The sequence below is a fragment of the Arachis ipaensis genome, chromosome B06 (assembly GCF_000816755.2).
Source record: "Arachis ipaensis cultivar K30076 chromosome B06, Araip1.1, whole genome shotgun sequence".
In the NCBI taxonomy this organism is placed as follows: domain Eukaryota; kingdom Viridiplantae; phylum Streptophyta; class Magnoliopsida; order Fabales; family Fabaceae; genus Arachis; species Arachis ipaensis.
In genome coordinates, this window is record NC_029790.2 from 28,065,675 (window position 1) to 28,088,696 (window position 23,022).

The window sequence follows — 23,022 nt, forward strand, 5'->3', positions numbered from 1 at the left end:
GGTAATAGAGCTTCCTTTGACCTGCGACTATCATAGTAATTAACAATGTATTTATTATACTTTGATTCTGAACAACTAATACCCTAGGGTCACAACTAGAAAATGGATTAATACAGACAGATTTAGTCTTTATTACAGACGAATTTTTGGTTACCGACGAAATTACCGACGGATTTTGTCCCTCTGTAAAAGCCCCGTTGGAAATTATTTACCGACGGTTTTTTTTTCTTCGGAAAATTACAGACGGATTTTTACCAGTTACCGACGGATTTTCCCTCTGTAAATTCTCTATCTATTTCTCGAAGGCGACAAACTTTCTGACGGATTTTCTGTCTGTAATTACAGACGGATTTTCCGACAGATTTTTTGTCTGTAATTTGAACTTTGGAAAATCATCCCACACTCTAATTACAGACAAAAAATCCGTCTGTAAATCCGTCAGTAAGGTATAATAGAATTTTTTTTATTTTTCCAATTACAAAATAAACTTGTTTTCATACAAAATAAATATAAATTTAATACAATTTTTTATCTAATTTGCATTCAAATATTTATAATATTTCAAAAAATAAACAAATTCATCGTATTATGAAACTAAAAAAAAACTACTATAAACAAGCAAGTCAATATAATTCAAAATATAAACAAAGTGTATTGATACATCAACTATAATAATAAGTAACAAACATACATCAACAAAGTCTATTGAATAAATTAAAAGTTGTTAATGAGTATCCAAAGGGCTCTAAATGATTTTTCTCATACTAGTAAATTAAAATACCTATATTGCAAGCAACTCCTATTCAATTTCCTAACTTATTTGAACAATTTTTGCTGCTCTAATAATTAATAGATGAAGTTGGTGAAGGAGGTCCTGTATTAATTCCACTTATCTCATCTGCAAAATTCACTTCACTTGCTCTTTCTACTGCTGCTTCTTCTTCATCATCCCAGCTTTCCTCACACGGTCACAAATATTCTCTAAGACCAGATCATTCATGTGCTGAAATAGTAGTACCTGAAAAAATTAAAATAATTAGATGTTGACCAATAAAGGATCGAGAATGTAACACCATGATGCAAATAATGCACAAAATCCAGAATATATGTTGCATAGTCAATAGTGAACAAAATCTCAACTCACACCACAAAATCCAGAATATATGTTGCGTAGTCAATAGTGATCATTCTTAACACTTTGCTGCTAAAAAAAATAAAGCACCCTTAACCGCAATAAGTAAAAATAAGATGAGTCTAATGTTCTTAATAGCAGGTCTCTCTACAGTGTGAGTATGTCTCTTCTGTTAATTATCTCTTTTTATTGTAAAACTTTGCTCTAAACTACCTACTGAACAATGAGTATTTCAAGTTCAAGTTCATAGTATTCAATTTTGGCTGATCAGCAAACCAATTTTGGCAATAGCTTTCTGAACCTGCTCTGAGCAGTTAAGGTACAGTTCATAATTTGGTGAGAATTTGGACCATGCTAAAAGTTACCACTCAAGCTGGTGTGTCCAAGAAAGCAAAAAACCCATACTTTTAAAAGTGCACTAGGTCCTTCTTCCTTAATATCAAAGGGCAAATCCCGCAATAAAAAAGATCCATACCCCTGGGTTTCAAAGATCAATGTCAAAAATTTATGTAGTCATGTATTGATTGTTCAAGAAAAACAAGGCATAAAAAAACAAGCAGTACTTGCTTTAATAAATACCTTGACCAAGAGTGAACTTTATAGGTTGATCTTTATCCCTACTGGAATCAAACATGGTTCCATCTTCCAAAGTCCCAACATAGTGCACTGCATTCTCGAGATGAAATAAATAATCAAACATTAAACATTTTTTATTATTAACAACAACTACTACTTTTTTATTACTAACAACAACTACTGCCACTAAGAGTGTTCTTGTTTCAGCTTATGTTGCCAGAAAAATCTGATTTTCAAAAATAATCCTAATTAAAAAGATCAATAAATCTGATTTTCAGCTTTATACATTCTCAACTTCTTCAATTATATGTAAAATCACCTAAGAAGTTATGTCCAAAGCAAGTATTATTTAAGAGAGAAAAGAAATGGCTTCAAAAAGTCAACTTAAAATATTTTAACCCCCTAAATTGTAATCAAAAGATTGAACTGAGAAGCATGTTGATTGTTGATGCACGCACTTCATCAAATAAAAAAGAAGCAAGAATTATGAGTGGCTTCAATTTATGAATAAAAAATCATGAATGGCTTCAATATTTCTCCAAATCTAAATATGATGCATGAACCATGTACTATATGCTAGAGAATCAAATTCAATGTCTCAACCAAGTACATAGGTAAGGATGATCAATGACTTCCAAAAAGAAAAAAGAACCTATCCTATTCCACTTTTTCTTTTACTTTTATTTTTGTCCTCTTTGTGTCAATGAGTCTGAACTTGACTAAGAGAAGACTCTGGAGAAAATGGAAAGCAATTCAATGGAACTAAAGATAACTCTAAAGAGAATAAAAGAAGAAGAAGAACACAAACCGTCTTGAGACAAAAGGAACAATTCCAAAGGTCATGCCACAAGTAGCTTGAACAAACACAGAGAATATGATCATAACAACAACATAAACACTCAAAGATCTAACAAGCCCAAGAATTATGCAGAGGATACCAGCGAATGTTTGGCAAAGCCACAAGGCCCAGAGCCTACCCCTCATTCCAAACCTCTTTGAAACTGCATCAGATATGAACCCTCCATCGGGCCTGGAGAAAAGATTCGCCAATCCGAAACTGGCAGCAATGATCCCAGCAGTGTGCAGCTTGAGATTGAATCTGTCACAGAAGTACTCAGCTATGATGTTATCAATAGTCAACTCCACACCAAAGCAGTATCCATAAGTGAAGTACAGACAGCAGTATTCAATTTCTAAATAAAAAATTAATCTTTACAATAGCAAAAAAAATATAAATAAATAAGCATAATGCCAACAAAAAAAGTGTCAAAAAGAGATTATAAAGCATTACTTACAGTATTTTAGCTTAGCTTAGCTTAGCTTCCTTTTAATTGCAGTAGGGAACAAGCAATAATCAAAATTAAACAAAGGGGAAGGAGAGAATGAAAAGGATGGGAGCATAGAGAGCATACATGTTCGTTCTTTGTTCATCAAAACAAACATGTCGTTCTCAACCACCTTTGCTACTCCCAATCAGCTATAGCAATTCTCTGCTTCTGTCCTCCAGAAAGTTGGGTGCCACCTTCTCCAACCTGTGTTAGAAATAAACTATCAGACTTTAAGTTTGAATGCATATTTTCTGATATCAAAGTGTTTTAGATCTACACTTTACTAAAAAACACAATAAAATGAGGTTAGGAGATTAGGTCACTTTGCATCTAAAATTAATTGGCCAATTCTCTGGTGCATTTAACTTTCATGCTGAAATTTGTCATTTTAATATATCAATTTGGAAAAAAGCTGTCATTTTAATGGAAGAGTCTTCTCCTAATCTCATTTGTGAGGAAGTTATTCTTTCACCTGGAGAGGGATAATCTTGGATGATCACAAACCCAAGTAGCTAGTAATAAAATCAAATTATGATGTAATTCACTAAAACTTATCATGACAACATCAAAACCTTTCCCTCACTGGATATGGCTGGATGCATGAATCAAGCAAAGTTAAGTGATTAGCAGCATCATCCATCAACCCCAAAATAAATCAAATCAAATCAGAAAATAAAAAAGTTGAAAAAAAGAAAAAAAGCTTATCATCGTAGAAGAAAATATACTCCATCAAGCAAACAATACAAGAAATTAATATGAATAAAAAATAAAAAATAGTAATTATAACAATTAACAAAAGAATAAACAGAGAAATTAGGTTTGAAAAACTAAAAAACTGTGAAGAGTGGCACTTGAAGCAAATTTTGAAGATATGAATCACCACATTTACCAAACTTCAAGGCTGGTCAATCTTCAACTCCTTTGCACAAACATCAAAGCCAATACACGCAGTAACTACTACCTGAACAAGAACAAGAACAAGTTGTTTGGCTACTAAGAAAACGAGAGAGAGAGAGAGAGAGAGAGAGAGAGAGGGAGAGAGAGAGAGAGAGAGAGAGAGAGAGAGAGAGAAAGAAAGAGAAATGGAAATAAGAGGCAAAACCGCAGATCAAGCACCTTTGAGAATTAAAGGAAGCAGAGATTAAATCACAAAATCGGAAATGAAATCACAAAATCAGAAATAACGAGGGCGAGGAGCAGAGATTAAATCACAAAATCACAAACCGGCGAGGAGCAGAGAATCAGAAACAATGGACGGCGAGGAGGGGAGGAACCCTTCGCGACGGCGACACCACGAGCTCAACTCAGAACTTCGTGCGACGACGAGAAGATGAGGAACGATGCGAAGAGGGCCGAGTAGAGCTTCCCCAGATGACGAGGGCACCCACGGTCTGTCCCGCCGGCGGCGACACCACCTTCTACCGGAGGAGAAGAGTTCGAGGGATGAGGGCTGCTGGAAACGTTCGAGGGATGAGTGTGAATGGAGTGTGAATGGGTGGTGATAAAATTAAGGTTACCTCAATATTTCCGACGGAAAATTTAAATTACAGACGGATTTTTTGTCTGTAATAATTTAATAAAATGCAGCGTTTTGTCTATTTAATTACAGACGGATTTTCCGTCTGTAACCATTTTCCACGGAAAAAAATTATATTTTCTGATGGAATTATCGACGGATTCTCTTTTCCGTCTGTAATTTATGCTAATTCATTGTTTTTATTTTTCGACAAAATATCTCTCTGAAATTTTCTCTGTATTTTCGTAGGATAAAATCCGTCAGAAATATCCGTCTGTAATAACTAGTTTTCTAGTAGTGGGTGCTAGTTGAATGGATATTGGGTATGATTTAAATACTTGTAGAATTAATGATTAGTCAATAAGGAATTCGTCAACTCTTGGTAAAGAGTTTGAGCTCTATAATTATAATGACTGAGATGAATAAAACCTTGGCCAAGGGGATTGAATGAATGAAGAAATGAGTTTTTTAGGTCATTCACAGTTCATTATAATAATGGTAACTAGTTAGAGTTTGACAATTAAACCATACTCTAAGGGTTAACCAAGAGCTGGAAAGATAGAAGGAATTATACTTTGTTCTTCTAAGGTTCTTAGTAAAAATATATTACTTCATACTATCAGGTCGTTGAGGAGTGTTGCTAGACGCCAACCTTGATTAGTAAATTTAGTATGACTAATTTACTACCCGCTTAGTGTTGAACCTATGGGGTCACACACTAACGAGTGTTCTAATCTTTGCTATAGAATTATTTAATTATTATTTTGATTTGATCAAATAAATAATTATATTAATTCAGATGGAATATTATTATATTTTTTGCTAGCACCAAGAATATAATAATAGTATGATAATTGAGAATATTAAATGAGATTTGAGAATAATTAGTTATTCTATTTCTAAATTTGAATTATAAATTTGGATGAGATCCTAACTGATTCTGTTTCAAATTGAGTTATGATATGATTCATAAATTTGAAAGATTTAGATTTAGAATTTTAAGATATGATTTAAATTTGAATTGAGATTCAAATTTAAAATCAGTAACAAATCTCATACTATATATATGTATGCCAAGAGTGAAGGAATAACAGATGAGAATAATAAGAGTTTTATTCCTTTGCCTCTACACACATAAATGTATGTGAGCCTAATTCTTGGAGAAAAATTTTATGGTGTGCAAAAAGTTGCAAAGAGGTTCTCAATTTAGATCAGATATCCATTAGTCAAGGAGTTGACAGCAAAGGTTGGTCTCGGTGTGGATACGCATAGCGCCTTCGTACCATCGAAGGAGAAAGTGATTTTTACTAGCGTACACAGGTATTTAGATCTGATCTATGTATTATTTCTAGAATAAAATTTAAGCACAAAATAGATCTTTAGGATTACCTTCTTTTCTTCCGCTGCGTGTTATGAACACATGGTAATCCTTCAACTGCAAATGGAGGGTCCATGGAAATAGAACAAACCTTATCTGTCACAAATGTAATACCCGGTCTAACCGAAATTAATTAAATAATGAGTTAAATAGGAGCGAATATGGTTGGAAGATTTGGCAATTGGAATTTGATAATTTTAATATGATATTTGGATTCACTGAATTTTTTCGAGTCAGAAAACATAGTTTTCTGCGTAAAAGCGCACAGTAGAATTTTGACCGACAGTACCGGCTAAGATCTGTCTGGTACTACAGTTGAGGAAATTGATTATGAGTAAATAAGATTAAGGAATGAGGAATTATAATTAGGGGAGGTAGAAATTTTTAAAGTGCGATTTAGAGCGCTAATCTTAAAGGGTTTTGGCCCAAAATTGGGCCAACGGACAAAAATAAGTGAACCGGGCCTAAGTGGGCCCAAGACCCAACATATATAAACATTTGTTATGAGCATTTCAGCTCATTTTACCCTAAAAGGAAGGGTTGGGGCGCTGATTTGGGAAGAGAGAAGAGAAGAGAGAAAACCTAATTCTCTTTGATCTTCAAACCACCATAACTTGAGCTACGGAGCTCCGATTGACGAGTCATTTGCGGCCACGCGTCGCTCTTCTCATCCTCTACAACTCTATCTAAGTTTTGTGGTGATTATTCCATTCATCTCTGCCCAATTTTCGAAATTCCCCACTGTTACACGTTTTTGGGTAGTTAGTGTTGAATTCTTGTGATTTTGGGTGTTTAGGGATACTCCAACATGGATTCTAAGCAGGTTATATCCCTACTTCATATGGGCTGAGGTAAAAAGTGTTCAAACCCTTGTGATTTGTCATTTTTATGAGCCCTAGGTTGATGTATGTATGTGATATTGGTTATGTTAGTGTATTTGGTGATGTTGGTGCACAATTGGGAGATTGGTATTGCTTGAGGAGCTTTGGTGAGGCTTGGAACTAAGGTTGGTGAAGACTTCCAAAGAAGAGGCTCAATTGGTTTGGCTACAAGAGGTACGATTTAAGTTTCATTTAAGTACCGTGTGGTGTGATGAGAATTTCTAGGCTAGATGCCCCTAGGATTAAGTTTGGATTGTGTAAATGGTTGGTGCTAATATGCATAGTTGGTATATAATATGAATTTAATGATTGGGTTGAGAATTGTGTGGCCTTGTATGCTTGGTGTATTGAAAATTTGATGTATTGGGTAATGAGTATTGATTTGTGGTTTATGCATTTAAATTGTGAAATTGGGCCGGAGGCCGTGAATTTTGGGCTGGAGGCCGGAAAGAGGTAAGGAAGGTAAGTTGACGTGTGCATTATATGATGACACAAGTGATTGGATAAATTTCAAATAATGAATATATGAATGATTGGGTTGGTTATTGAATAATAAGGTTTGGGGAGTTAGAGTGTGGAATTTGGTAATTTTGGGTGAAATTATGTAGATGAGGTATGCTTGGTTTTGGTTGAGATATATTATATGGTCATATATGTGATTATGATTATTGATGCCTTAGCTTGTTGGTATGATGATGCATTAGAGATACATATGTTGTGATATATGCTTGAGGAATGATTAAGGTTGATTTGTGGGTGAAACCACGTGATAGTGAGTATGATATTGATTATGTATAATGATGGTTGGTTGGAAATAGTGTTGTTGAAATTTGGCATGAGGAAGAGTATATGATATGTAAATGTGTTTGAGTTTGAGCCACTTGGGTGAAGTGGGTTAAAATGGTGGGATGATGTTTTGTGAATTGTGATAAAGTGTTAATGTGTGAGTTGAGGAGGCTTGATGTTGATTTTGGTATATTTTGATTGATTTCAAAGAAAGGGATGAAATTGGCATGTTTTGGTTGATTTTGAAAAGAGTTGGAAATGGCTTGTTTTGAAAATGGCACTTTGTGATTTTGTGTGAAAATATGGTTTTTGGGCATACTTTGACGGGACATAACTTGGACTGCGGATTTCCATTTTGTGCCAAACTTATTTAAAATTGAAATTGGGTCCGCGATGTCCATGCCGTTCGAAGAACGGGCGAAAAACGATTTAAAATGAGAAAGTTATGTCCGTCGGAAGATTGGGGGTTGAGTTTGTGAATTCTGCAGCTTTTAACTTAGAAAATTTTTAGCAGAATGACCCTCCACGCGTAGGCGTATTTGGCGCGTACGCATCGTTCTTCAAGAAGGTACCATCCACGCGTGCGCGTGTGTGCACGGTCGCGTCGATGCGCTGCACCAAATGCCCAGCCATTTTTCCGAGAGTTGTGCCAGAATTGTGCCAGTTTTGTGCCTGGGGTGCAAGTGCACCCACGCGTACGCGTGGCTGACGCATACGCGCCGTTTGGCTATTTTTCAATCCGCGCGTCTGGGCGTATGACGCTTGCCCATCGATGAGTTTTGTGGCCATCCACGCGTGCGCGTGGAGTGCGTGTACGCGTGGCCCTGTTTTCATGCCAAAGTTGATTTTTGAGTTTTAAATGCCAAATCTCATGCTTCTAAGCCTCTGATCTCACCCCTTATGTATTAAATCATTATGATATGCCTAGCAATGAGAAAGGAGCTAGGGAATGTGGTAATTTGTGAGTGAAGCAAGGGGAAAAGTTATGATCAACGATGATCAAAGATGATTATATGAGATATGGAGGATGATGGTGGAAGTACCGTGTATGCCATGAGCCGAAGGGCTATATCTATTGATAAATGGCTGGTTCTTGATTGAACCATGAGGCGGATGGCTAAGTTATTGCCGGGTTATGGCAAAACCATTATTGGTTATGGCTGAGTATAAAAGCATATATGACTAATGAATGAATGTGTTAAATGGATAATAATGGAGAATGTTGAAATGTGATGTGTGACCCCGGGTAGTAGGCAGTGGCGTTGTCCACTTGCTCTGGGTATGAGACGGGAAAGGATGTTTATGATAAATGAGTTAAATTATGGAGTTTTGAATAAATGAGTATTTGTGATACCTGGGTAGTAGTAAGAGTGGTGGTTCATCACGATTGCTCCAGGTTAATGTTTGAGATTTGATAACAATGATGATTGCTTTTAAACTGAACGAATATATGTTTTGAGATCCTGGGCAGTAGCAAGGGTTGTGGTTCGTCCCACTTGCTCCAGGTCAGAGATTGTGACGCCTGGGTAGTAGCAGCAGTAGTGGTGAATCCACTCGCTCCAGGTTGAGCTTTTAGACACCCGCCTGGGTAGTAGCCGCAGTAGTGATTATTTCACTGGCTCTGGGTTGAGCGGGCTGTAGCAAGGGGGTTGTAGCTCAAACCTACTTGCTCCGCAAGGGGTGTTTCTGTCCAATGGTTAGCTACTAGGACATGTCGGGTTGGCTATATAACCGACAAATGATATCATCAGCCATAGGGCAGGCATTCATCATTTGCATATGTTTGAATTGTTTGGGTTTGCCTGTTTATTTTGGATTTCTACATCATATATGCCATGTTACCTGACTATGTGCTACTTGTTCTACTTGTACCATATTTGTGTATTACTTGCCTGTATTGCTTGAGTTTGTACAACTGAGAGGCCCCTCATGCTAGTGTCGGTGGATGTTGAGGGCTGTTCTTGATGAAATGAATTGATGATGCGATTGCTTGATGATGATGATTATTGAATGAGATAATTTGAACTCCCTGGGTAGACGCAGTGATGTGGTTTCACTAGCTCCAGGTGAAGGTATGATGTATTAATATAGAATTGTTGAGATAGAACAACTGGTGATAGTTTTGCTTATGAATCTGAGTCTGATTCATGGAAGAGTCAACGAGTTGGGAAACATGAGAAACATGAATTAGATTTAGCACTCTCTTATGACAGTTGCCTATTCATGGATTAGCGAGAACCTAGGATGGATAATTGGTGAAGAAGTTTAGGATGCTTAGTGAGTTTTCATTGCAGTGCATTGTATTTATTTGACTCTTTTACCGTACTGGGAACCCATGGGCCCGGGGTTCTCATTCCGTATATATCTCTTGTTTTTCAGATATAGGTCTAGGTGCTCAGAAGTGAGTTGTGGGTTGTCTGAGAGACGGCGAAGATCTTTATTTTCTCTCCTTTGTGTTTTGCTTAGAATCTCTCCACCTTTGTTTTGAAAAGATTATATTATGTATTGAACTCTTTTGAATTTTCCTATAGAGGCTCTCATGTTTCCTTCGGGAGAGATTAGGATATACTGTTGTCAACTACTTTCATACTGTATCCTAGCCGGCCTAAACTTCGCGGGTCGCGACTAGTGGTTATTTACTTATGTTATATATATCTATCTGTTATCTACCTCTTAACCTCCTCTACGCCTTATCCGTATATCGCTTTCGGCTTCACGGTTTATCTTTTATTGTCGATACGTGAGTGACACGTCTTCGTAATTTTATTTCTACTCTTTTCAGGCTTCTTAATTAATACTTCTTTCGAAATTACCTACTTTTATATATTAAAAATCCACCTGAGAGTCGTACCACCGTAATATCATTGTCTTATGACTCGAGCATAAGGATTTGAATATTAGGGTGTTACAACAAAAATCATGGCAAATAAACTGGGCAAATGACATTTTTTTAAGCTTTAAAAGTCATAAAGATGCGAGTTTCTCCTCATTTTTGTCGATAATAAGGTCTCTCTTAATTTTTCAATTCTTTTTGGTTGATATTCTGCATTTACCATGATTTATTTTTTTTTTTGAGTCAGAATAATCAATTTTCTTACAATTATAACAAGATATAAGATACAAAAAACACTCGAGTATAATGTCAATTTATACATTACCTTACTCTTCATATATATTGATACCAGTTTATTACGGTCCTCTTCCATCTTCTACATTCTAGTTAAAAAGTTGAAATTCAGTGGAAGGCAGACAGGCAGAGTGCATTATCGCACTTCAAGGTCAAAGGTCTTGAGCCTCCACCTAATATCTTAAGTTTTCTGGAGTGTTGGTGACCAATACAAAGAAACAGTAGAGAGAGGGAAAGGGTGGCTCATTACTTGTGAAGGTTTTGAGCCCTTTGGTCATAGCTGGTAGATCCAATTTGTCATTTTTTATATTCATGGTGATTACCTTTTCTTTTGAAAGGTTTGAATTTGTCTTCATTATTTTATTTTCATTATGAATTATCCTAATTTTTCTATATTTGTATAGGGGTTAACATTAAATTGTATAATAACAAATACATCAAAGACAGGAGAAAATTACTGAATAAGTAGTTCGATTTTCTAAAGAGATGAATTATAAGTCTCTGTTTTGAGAAGGAATATATATTTTGCTAACAAGATCTCAGTTTTATCGGCATAATCATAAAAAAAGCAGCTCGAAAGGAAAACAAAATAATTTCAAGAGTATTGCTACAAGTTTTGTCATGCTATTACTTTTTTTAGGCAACACTTTCTTATTAGGAACACATGTGAGCATCCAAAATTGTTTGAAAGGAGCCATACACTAAAATACTGAATTTTAGTTTTTTTAGAGAACAGCAAATTAGAGAGCAGCAACTCATATTTTTTCAGAGAACAGCAAATCACAGAACAATAAATCAGACAATAGCAAAATAATTTACTAACTAAAAATTTAAATCTAACTAAACTATAATGAATTAATTCAAAGAACATGAAAATCAATTTTCTCAAATACCTGAAAATGGAGGAACATAGGAAGAATAAGAAGGAGAAGAGAAGGGATATGGGTTTCTTGCGATTAAGCACCGCGCCCGTCGAGGAGAGCACCGTGCCGTCGCCGTACATGGAGGAGTGCACCGCGATTGAGCGCCGCTGTTGTTGTTAGGAAGGGGAGAAAGGGTCTGTGCATTGTTGCAGTGGCTATGTTAGGGCTTGTGGAGAGCACCACGCCGTGCCCGTCGAGGATAGCACCGCGCCATCGCCGTACATGGAGGAGTGCACTGCGATTGAAGGCTGCTGTCACCGTTAGGAAGGGGAGAAAGGGTGTGTTGTTGTAGTGGCTATGTTAGGGATTGTAGAGAGCATCGCGCCATCACCCGTCGAGGTGAACACCGCGTCATCACCGTACGTGGAGGAGTGCACAGCGATTGAACGCTGCTGACCTGCTGTCGCCGTTAGGAGGGGAGAAAGGGCATGGTGTGTGCTTTGTTGCAGGGGAGAATGGCTATGTTATGGCTCTTGTGGGCGTGAAGTGGAAGTGGAAATGTGGAACTACTGAAGCACAACAAAGCGAATCAAGAGGATCATCAAGGTCGATGAAAAAGAGAAAGCCTTTCCAGCAAAGGACACTGCGCGGTTCACTAACCGCTACTGTGAGCAGATGTTTCCCATCTTGGCTTAGCAGAACTATAATAATGAGTACCTTCTCATCTTCCCGACCAACATTTTTGAATTTGTTGAGCCCTGAATTGAACGAAGACAATGGGATTCCTACGGAGACAGCCACGGCAGGTCAATCTCTCATGGGTAGTCGAATTCTACTCCAATTTTCACATGCCAAACCTGCAGTCTGTCTATGTCCGTCAGAAGTAAGTCCCCATAACTGAAGAAGCCATTTAGCAAGCTTTAGATCTTCTGCCTACTCCAGAAGGATTGGACGCATAACAAAAAGCCTCTTTCAAGCGCCAGACATATGAATTTGACTGGGACACCGTTCTCAGAGTTATAGCACAACCTGACAGCAGATGGATCTATGGATACCATCGATCCCGCCCTAAGGGAATATTGGCTTCCGCACTCACCTTGGAGGCTCGAGTATGGGCACAGATTATGTCCCATTACATTTTTCTGAGCACTCACGAGTCCTCCTTCACTGCAGACATGGCTGTTTTACTCTAGTGTATCCTTACAGACCAGCCTCTCAATTTACCAAGACACATCCGGCATGCTATGGGACACGTACAGATTGCGGGCAACCTACTTTTTTCCGCTTTGGTTTCAGATCTAGTATCAGCAGCCGGAGTCTCCTACAGAGCTGGGGACACCAAGACCATGATTCCACAGGATGATCAGATCGTCCCTAACGGGAAGTACATCAGAGCAATAGCAACCACTACCAGCAGGACTACAGAACCGGCCGAAGAAATTCATTCTCCTTCCATAGCACAAGCACCTTCAACAAACCAACTGCTCCATCAGATACTTGAGAGGTTGGACCGGCTAGACTGGCAGGAAAGCCAAGAGAGCGCCTTAACAAGCGCAGATTTACATACCTCAAGGAGTTGCTTGTTGGTAACCACCCACCTGAAGAAAACCCAGACACCCTGGACTCCACTTCATTTACTAGCACAGGGAGCCATGACGATCCCGATTGTGGAGATGCTGCTACCAGCTCCCCGTTGTTCCTGACTGATGGCACCGAGGACGGTGCCAAGCTTTAAGTGTGGGGAGGTCGGTCAGTACCTGACTTCCGGAGGTTATTTCTCTTTCTTAACACCGATTAAATTATTTATTTTTCTTTTGTTTAGGATAGGACAGATTGCATAGTAATAGGTATCTGCATGCATGTTCTATTTGGTTGAAAAATAATAAGTTTCTTTTTAAGACGCTATTTTTGAAAAATTTCACTAATTTAAGTCAGAATTTTTTGTGTTAAACTTGTTTGAAGATTGTATTTGGAACATAAATGATAGCTAAAGAACACACAACCTATGAGACTTGAGCTTAATTACATGGTTACATTATTTAACCATAATATTTTATTCTTGTGTGTTTTCTTCTCTATGATTGCATATGAATGAGGCCATTATTTTATTAGCTCACTTATCCCGAATAGCCTACCCTTTTATGTCACCCTTGTTAGCCACTTTGAGCCTTTCTATCCCATTTGTTCTATATTTTACCACATCACCAGCCTTAAGCGGAAAAACAATTAAATACCCCAAATTGAATCTTTGGTTAGCTTAAGATAGAGATTGTGTGTTAATTAAGTGTGAGAAAACTGTGGAAACAGGGCATGAATTCAAAAGTATATAGAGTATGTATAGGTGAAAGCTTAGGTTGATCAAGGATTCAATTTATAGCTCACTTAGCCATATATATACCCTCACCCTTACCTTGGCCCCATTACAACCTTGAAAAAACCTCATGATATTTGCATTGGTACATTAAATACTTGTTGATTGGGTAGGTGAAGAACAAGGTTTAGAAAGCATGACTAGGGAAGAGTAGAGTGATTACCCTATACACTTGAGTGATTAGAGTGCACATATACTATCAGTAAGGGTTCAATGCTTGATTCTATGTTCCCTGCTTTCATGAGCTATCTTCTTACAAGTTTACTTGTCTTTACTGTATGATTTGAATTAGTGAAATATGAACTATGTTTGTCTTGGAGAACTTGTTTACTTTAAACCAAGTAGACAGAATCATTTTAGCATATAGTTGCATTCATATGTAGGATGCATTTCATGAGTCTTACTTTCCCTTATTCATTTTCTTTGTCTCCTTGAGCTTAGCATGAGGACATGCTAATGTTTACGTGTGGGAAGTTTGATAAACCACTATTTTGTGGTTTATCTTGTGCTAATTTGAGTGGTTTTTATCAACTCTTTACTCACTTATTCATACTAATTGCATGATTTTATAATTCCTTCCTAATTATGCTCTATGATTGAAAACCTGCTTCCTGAGCCTTTAAATTGTGTATTCTTAATGTCATATCGTACCATTCGATGCCGTGATCCATATGTTCAGTGTTTTCAGGCTTTACAGGACAAGGAATGGCTTAGAGGATGGAGAGAAAGCTTGCAAAAATAGAAGGAGCACAAAATATAAAGGAGACAACCAGCGAAAAGCCACGCGCACGCATGGCTCACGCGTGCGCGTGAATTGGAGTTCTGCATAGCGACGCATACGCGTGGAAGCGAATCTGCACAACGATGCGAGCGCGTGCCTGACGCGCACGCGTGGCAAGGAAAATCGTCAAACGACGCGTACGCGTGACATGCGCGATCTGCAGAAATTACAGAAAATGCTGGGGGCGATTTCGGGCCGAGTTTTGACCCCAGTTTTTGGCCCAGAAACACAGACTAGAGCCAGAGAACCTGCAGAGACTCAAGACACATTCTCATTATGCATAGTTTTAGTTTAGTTTTCGAATCTTAGAGAGAATTATACTCCTTCCTCTAGGGTTCTTCACATTCATAGTTTTAGAGTTTCATGCTTTTGCTTTTGGATACTAAGAAGGATCATTACCTCCGTGGAAGTTTCATTATTCTAGTTTGTTTTCTTAATTCTCTTTCTTTTTACTGCTCATTGACCCTGTTTGGATAAGTATGTTGCATTTTGGGATTTATTAATACAAGAACCTTTTTACTTTTAATTGATTTTTAATTATTGTCTATAATATTTTCCTTTTATTCCCCTTTTAATTATGTGAAGTTTATATTCATGATAATGGAGTAGTTCTCTAACTTGATTAGGAGTTGATTGAAAGGAGAACCTTGAGTTAGGATACTCAAGTGTTGATTCTAATGGGTAGTTGATGACTGACAACTCTAGTCTCTTACTCTAATCCCTTCTTAGGAAAGGATTGGGACCTGTGACATAGTTGGTTAGTTAGTTACTTGACTTTTCCTTATTAATTAAGGGATGACCAAGTAGAGCAACAACCTTTTATTATTAAACTTGGAAAATTCCAACAAGGATAGAAATTCCAATTAATCTTCTCCCGATCAAGGTTTTTAATTTAATTATATGAATTCTCTCGCTAATTTTTGTTGTTTAATTTTACAATTATTTATTTTCCTGTTTCTCAAACTCAAAATTTCTGGAAAAACCTCTGACTAATAAGCTGCACTCTTTTGTCAACTCGTTGGGAGACGACCTGGGACTCATACTCCCAGTAATCTTATTCTTAAATCTGTGATAACTTTTCTAAATTGACAAACAAATTTTTGCTGGTTAAGAATTGTACTTGCAATGCATTTTTATTATTAATTTCTTAATCGGCCAATTTCTGCCACGTCAGAGTGGAATCATATAGAGGAGAATCTAAGAAGCACAGCAAATTGAAAGGACACCATCATTTGACCCAGCAGAAAAAGCAGGAGATTAAGAAAGCTTTTAAATTATTTGACACTGATGGCTCAAGTTTTCTGCATTCTATCTATATTTAAAATAGTAATGACTATACTTTAATGTATATTTTAAAATGCTAATACTATGATTTATAGGTATCATTGATGCCAAGGTGCTGATAAGTTGCTTATTTTTTTGTTGTGTATTATTTTGTTGAGAATTATTGATAAATATGTATTTGAAATAATAATTGAATTTTTTAATATTTATTTTAATTAGAACTTTATTATTAGTTATTTTGTCTCTGTTATAAATTTTTCTATTGTGCACAAATTTAATTTATTAACTAAAATAATTACACATGTATGAACAAAAAATCTTATTGTAAATTTTATTTTTTTTGTATTTTTATTACAAAAGTAACTTTTATTTTTACCAAAAAGACAACCCTTCTATTAGTTGCATATTTTGAATATTAGACAACACTTGCATGGTTGCATATCCAAAAGAAAAGACAACACTTGTATAGGTTGCATATCCAAAAGAAAAGGCAATGCTTTTAAAGGTTGCATATTCAAAACTAATAAGCAACACTTCAAAGAATTGCAAATTCAAACTTATAAGCAACGCGTAAAAGGGTTGCATTTTATGGCAAATAGGCAACACTTTTTAGTAGCGGCCAAAATATAAGAGAAAAGACAACACTGCAAAAGCGTTGTCTCAAACACACCTTTGAAGTGTTGTTATTTTTCAACCAAAGGCAACACTTACCAGGTGTTGCCCACGATTTTGAGGCAAAAAAAGTGTTGCCTTGATCTAAAGCAACGGCTGCATCTGCAACGCCCCCAAAAACGTTGCCTTAGATAATGAAAGTAAAAAGAAAAAGAAGAAGAAAACATGAATAAAAATAATAATGGAAAAGTAAAAATGGAAGAAGAAAAGAAAAGAACCTTGATAATTGATGTGAAAAAGAAAGGGGGAGAAAGTAAAAAGTGAGAAGGAATAAAGAAGAAAGAAGGAAGAAGAAAGAAATAAGAAGGGAGAAGAAAAATTAGGATTGGGGAAGAAAAGATAGGAATTCTGGCGCAAATCTAGTTAAACTGTAAGTTGCATGCGATGCGGACACGTGGAGCACGCGTTCGCATGGTTGGCGCTATTTTCAAATGACGCCGACGCGTGGGTGACGCGCACGCGTGACTTGATTTATGCTATTGGCGCGAGTGCAGCCTCACGCATGCACAACTCTCTGTTTTATACACACATTGCCAAAATTTAGGGTGACGCGTGCGTGTGAGGGACGCACACGTGTGAGTGGCCTTACTTTGAAAAATGACGCGTACGCGTGGGTGACGCGTACGCGTGATGGGGTTTATGCTTCCAGCACCATTCCAACCCCACTCTATCATAACTCTCTGTCATACACCCCTTTACGTCGATTTTGCAGGGTCACGCGTGCGCGTGGGTGACGCGCACGCGTGGAAGGCTAATTTTGCAAATGACGCGAATGCGTCAGGGACACGTTCGTGTGGGCGTGTTTGTGCCTGAGGCACGCCTCTAGATATGATCCCGCGTAACTCTCTGCTTCTTTTCTTCTTGTTTCCAATGCACATATGACGCGGACACGTTAGCGACGCTCGCGCGTCGCGTGCATTTTTTTATTATGCAGAATGCAAATGCAAATGCAGACTATATGCAGAGATTATAAGAAGAGTTACTAAGAAAAATAAAGTAGAATAAAATAAAACAAAACTAAGACTGAAATGGAATGATCATACCATGATGGGTTGTCTCCCACCTAACACTTTTCTTTAACGTCCTTCAGTTGGACAGTCCACTAGCTCAGTCTCCTGCTGTTGGTGGATCCTCCAAGAGGAAGATCTCCAGCTCCTTGTTTTTCTTCATGTTCTCACCATGGTAAAGCTTTAAGCGATGTCCATTGACCTTGATGAATTTAGAGCATGAAGGATGACTCAAGTGAAAGACTCCGTAAGGCTCTGCCTTCTCCACTCTGTAGGGACCTTCCCATCTGGATCTCAGCTTGCCTGGCATGAGCCTTAGTCTGGATTTGTAAAGGAGAACCAGCTCCCCAGGTCTGAATTCTCTCCTTTTGATGTGCTTGTCATGCACAACCTTCATCTTCTCTTTGTATAGTCTGGAGTTATCATATGCCTCTAGGCGAAGGGTCTCCAGCTCTGCTAGTTGCATCTTCCGTTCAGCGCCGGTCCTCTCAAATCCCATGTTGATTTCTCTCACCGCCCAGAATGCTTTGTGTTCTATCTCTATTGGGAAGTGACATGCTTTTCCATAAACCAGGCGGAAGGGGCTCATCCCTATAGGTGTCTTATATGCTGTTCGATATGCCCAAAGGCATCTTGTAACCTGGTGCTCCAGTCCTTCCTATGAGGCTTGACTATCTTCTCCAGGATACGCTTTATCTCTCTGTTAGACACCTCCACTTTTCCATTAGTCTGGGGATGGTAGGCTGTTGTTATCTTGTGAATAACACCATGCTTCTTCAGTAGAGCGGTCAGTCTCTTGTTACAAAAATGGGTGCCTTGATCACTCACGATTGCTCGTGGTGATCCAAAGCGACAGATAATATGATTTCGAACAAAGGAAACAACAGTGTTAGCATCATCAGTACGGGTAGGAATTGCTTCCACCCATTTAGAGACATAATCCACAGCTAACAATATATAAAGGTAACCACTAGAGTTTGGAAATGGACTCATGAAGTCAATGCCCCAAACATAAAAAATTTCACGGAAAAGCATAATCTGTTGAGGCATCTCATCTCGCTTGGATATATTACCAAACCTTTGGCATGGGGAACAAGATTTACAAAAAGCAGCAGCATCTTTAAAAAGAGTAGGCCACCAGAATCCACAGTCTAAGATTTTTCTAGCTGTTCTTTGAGGGCCAAAATGTCCTCCACTCTCAGAAGAGTGGCAAGCCTCTAAAATGGACTGGAATTCTGATTGAGACACATACCTTCTAATTACCTGGTCCGTACCACACCTCCATAAGTATGGGTCATCCCATATATAATATTTAGACTCGCTTTTCAGCTTGTCCTTTTGATGTTTAGTAAAATTGGGAGGGAAAGTATGGCTAACTAGATAATTAGCTACAGGTGCATACCAAGGAACTACTTCAGATACTGCATGCAAGCTATCAAATGGGAAAGCATCATTTATGGGAGTGGAGTTATCCTTAATGTGCTTAAGGCGACTCAAGTGGTCTGCCACTAAATTCTGGTTACCACTCCTATCCTTAATTTCTAAATCAAATTCTTGCAGCAGCAGTATCCAACATATCAACCTTGGTTTGGACTCCTTTTTAGCTAATAACTACTTTAGAGCTGCATGGTCTGAGTACACTACTACCTTAGTACCAAGTAAATAGGCTCAGAATTTATCCAGAGCAAAAACAATAGCAAGAAGCTCTTTTTCAGTAGTAGTGTAATTAGACTGAGCAGCATCTAAGGTCTTAGATGCATAAGCAATTACGAAAGGATCCTTACCTTTGAGATGAGCCAGTGCCGCTCCTACCGCATGGTTGGAGGAATCACACATAATCTCAAAAGGCTAGATCCAATCTGGTCCTCTCACAATTGGAGCTTGAGTCAGGGCGATCTTCAGCTTATCAAACACTGCCATACAGTCCTCGCTCAGCTCGAATTCAACATCCTTCTGTAGCAATCTGGATAAAGGCAATGCTACCTTACATAAGTCCTTGATGAATCTCCAATAGAAATCTGCGTGGCCAAGGAACGAACGAACTTCCCTCACAGAGGAGGCGTAAGGTAGACTAGAAATGACATTTACCTTTGCTAGATCTACAAAAATACCAGTATTAGAAACAACGTGTCCTAGAACAATACCTTGTTTGACCATAAAATGACACTTTTCAAAATTTAAAACAAGGTTTGAACTAACACACCTGTCTAATACTCTAGATAAACTATCCAAGAAAAGGTTAAAGGAATCACCGTATACGCTAAAATCATCCATAAAAACCTCCATACAGCTCTCAAGTAGGTCAGAAAAAAGACTCATCATGCACCTTTGAAAAGTAGCTGGTGCATTGCACAAGCCAAAAGGCATTCTCTTGTAAGCATAAGTCCCAAAGGGACATGTAAAAGTAGTATTCTCCTGATCTTCAGGAGCTATATGAATCTGGAAATAGCCTGTGTAACCATCTAAAAAGTAATAATGGGATTTACCTGACAGGTGGTCCAGCATTCGATCAATGAATGGCAGGGGGTAGTGATCCTTACGAGTGGCTTGGTTGAGACGCCTATAATCAATGCAAACTCTCCATGAATTCTACACTCTAGTTGTCAGGAGTTCTCCATGTTCATTCTTTACTGTTGTGACTCCAGACTTCTTGGGCACCACTTGTATTGGACTAACCCATTCACTGTCTGAGATGGGGTAAATGATATCTGCTTCAAGCAGCTTGGTCACTTCTTTCTTGACAACTTCTAAGATGGTGGGATTCAATCTTCTTTGGGGTTGACGGATAGGCTTTGTTCCCTCTTCTAAGTATATTCTGTGCTCACAAACTTGAGGGCTGATGCCTACTATATCCGCCAAGCTCCACCCAATTGCTTTCTTATGTTTTCTTAGCATACTAAGCAGTTGCTCCTCTTATTGGGAGGTGAGTTCCCTTGCAATGATAACTGGGAATTTATGATTATCCTCAAGGTAAGCATACTTGAAGTGGGAAGGAAGTGGCTTTAATTCCAATTTTTGCTCATGGCTAGGCTTTGGATTATCTGGAACTGGTGATAAAGGCAAGGTGTCTTCATTATGTTCAGAGGGTGTCGCCACACTTGGACCTTGTTCCATGTGCTTCTCTTCTACTTTTTCTTGGTGAACTTCAGCTACAGTTTCATCAATGATGTCACACTAGACGATAGAATGATCTTCCGGAGGGTGCTTCAAAGCCTCATTTAAATTGAAACTCACTGCTCTGCCATCTATCTCAAAGGAGTAAGTTCCTGAGAATGCATCCAACTTGAACTTCGAAGTTTTCAGGAATGGTCTTCCAAGAAGGATTGATGATGGTCTTCTTGAGTCATTAGGGGGCATTTCCAAGATATAGAAGTCAATGGGAAATGTGAGCCCCTTAATGCTCACTAATACATCTTCAGCAATTCCAACTACTGTAATAATGCTTTTATCTGCTAACACAAAATGAGCTGCCGACCTTTTTAAGGAAGGGAGCCTCAAAGCATCATATATAGACAAAGGCATAATACTCACGCAAGCTCCTAAATCACACATGCAGTCAGAAAATATTACACCTCAAATGGTACAGTTAACCATGCATGGACCTGGATCACTACATTTTCAGGTATACCTCCCATTAAAGCAGATATAGAACTACCTAAAGGAATAGTTTCTAATTCATTAATTTTGTCTTTATGTATGCACAAATCTTTTAGGAATTTTGCATATTTAGGTACTTGCTGAATAACATCAAAAAGAGGAACAATTACCTCAACCTTTTTGAAGATTTCTACCATTTTGGGATCAAGTTCCAACTGATTTCTGGGCTTCCTTGCAAGGTGTGGAAATGGAATAGGGACGGCGTCTCTTGCAGCTTCTACGTCTCTTGCAGCTTTTGCGTCTCTTGCAGCTTCTGCGTCTCTTGCAGCTTTTGCGTCCCTTGGTGCTCCATTCCTGGGGTGAGCTGCTTCTTCTTCAACCAAGTCTTGCACTTAATCTTCTTCTTCAACCTCCTCCACTTCAACCATGTCCTCAATTGGGACGTGTTCTTGTGATCTTGGCTCCTCAGGATTTCTCTCTTGTAGTGTGGTTTCGGACCTCAAAGTGATGGCATTGATGCCACCTTTGGGGTTGGGTAATGGTTGAGAAGAAATTCCACTGGAGCTTGAAGCTGGTTGTTGGAGTTGTTTATTGATCCAATCTGTGAGGTAAGAGCTTGTACAGCAGAGGTCAGACCGTTTAAGGTGGAGCTAAGCGAGCTCTCCATGATCTTTTGCCTTTGCTCAATAGACTGAAGTAGTTCATCATGAGAAGAAGAAGGGGGATAGGTGATCTGAGGGGCCTGCTGTTAGTTGTGCTGAGGTCCTTGAGACTGCCTTAGATGAGGTGCTCTATAAGGATGGTTGGTTATTCTGATTGTTGTTATTATTCCACCGCTGATTTTCCTGGTTGTCTCTGCCTCCTCTGTTATGGTTGTCCCTCCAGCTCTGGCTAGAATTATCTCTCCACTCCTGGTTGGAGTGGTCTTGCTAACCTTGGTTATAGTTGCCGCCTTGTTGATGATATCCTTGATTTGGGCAGTCATAGAAATTGTGAATGGCTGCCAAGGTGTTGTCCTCATGTTGGAGCTGTGGACACTCATCAGTGTAGTGACTATAATCAGCACATATTCCGCATACTCTCTGAGGAACCAGTTGTTGACTATGTGGTGGTGAGGGAGGTTGAGATTGTTGTTGATTCAGATTTATTTGCTTCAGTAGGTTGGTCATCTCACATATACTCTGTGTGAGAGCAGTAGTCTCAATGCTAGAGGAAACCTCTGCAACAGCCTTGGAATGGCTGTTCCTATGTCTGTGATTTCGGGTGGACTCAGCTAGATCGCTGATCAGTTGCCACGCCTCATCTGCTGTCTTGTACTTTTTCAAAGACCCATTACTAGCACCATCCAACGTGGTCTTATCCTGAGGCTTCATGCCTTGTGTGAAGTAGCTGATCAATACCAACTTATCAATCATGTGGTGGGGGCATGCATCCAGCAGACTCTTGAAGCGCTCCCAGTACTCATAAAGGGTTTCTAATTCACCTTGGATGATGCAGGAAATCTCTTTCCTTAGTCTGTCTGTAACTTCAGCCAGAAAATATTTTTCCAAGAATTCTCTCTTGAGCATGTCCCAGTTGGTAACAGTTACTTCAGGTTGGGAGTAATACCACTCCCTCGCCTTTCCCTCAAGAGAAAACGGGAAAGCGATTAGCAGAACAGAAGTTTCATCTGCACCATGACGCCGAACAGTAGAACAGGCTGTCTGAAAATTCCCGAGGTACT

General features: G+C 38.5%; 1 long non-coding RNA gene across 2 annotated transcripts; it reads right to left on the minus strand.

Annotated features, from left to right (window-relative positions):
* Positions 610–4,522, minus strand: LOC107648178. Of its 2 annotated transcripts, XR_002348607.1 has the most exons (5): positions 4,261–4,522; positions 3,888–3,997; positions 3,121–3,256; positions 2,686–2,807; positions 610–1,018 (listed from the first exon to the last, which is right to left on the minus strand). It is a non-coding gene; the product is annotated as an uncharacterized LOC107648178 (long non-coding RNA). The 2 variants fall into 2 exon arrangements; XR_002348606.1 differs by having other exon boundaries at positions 3,888–4,513.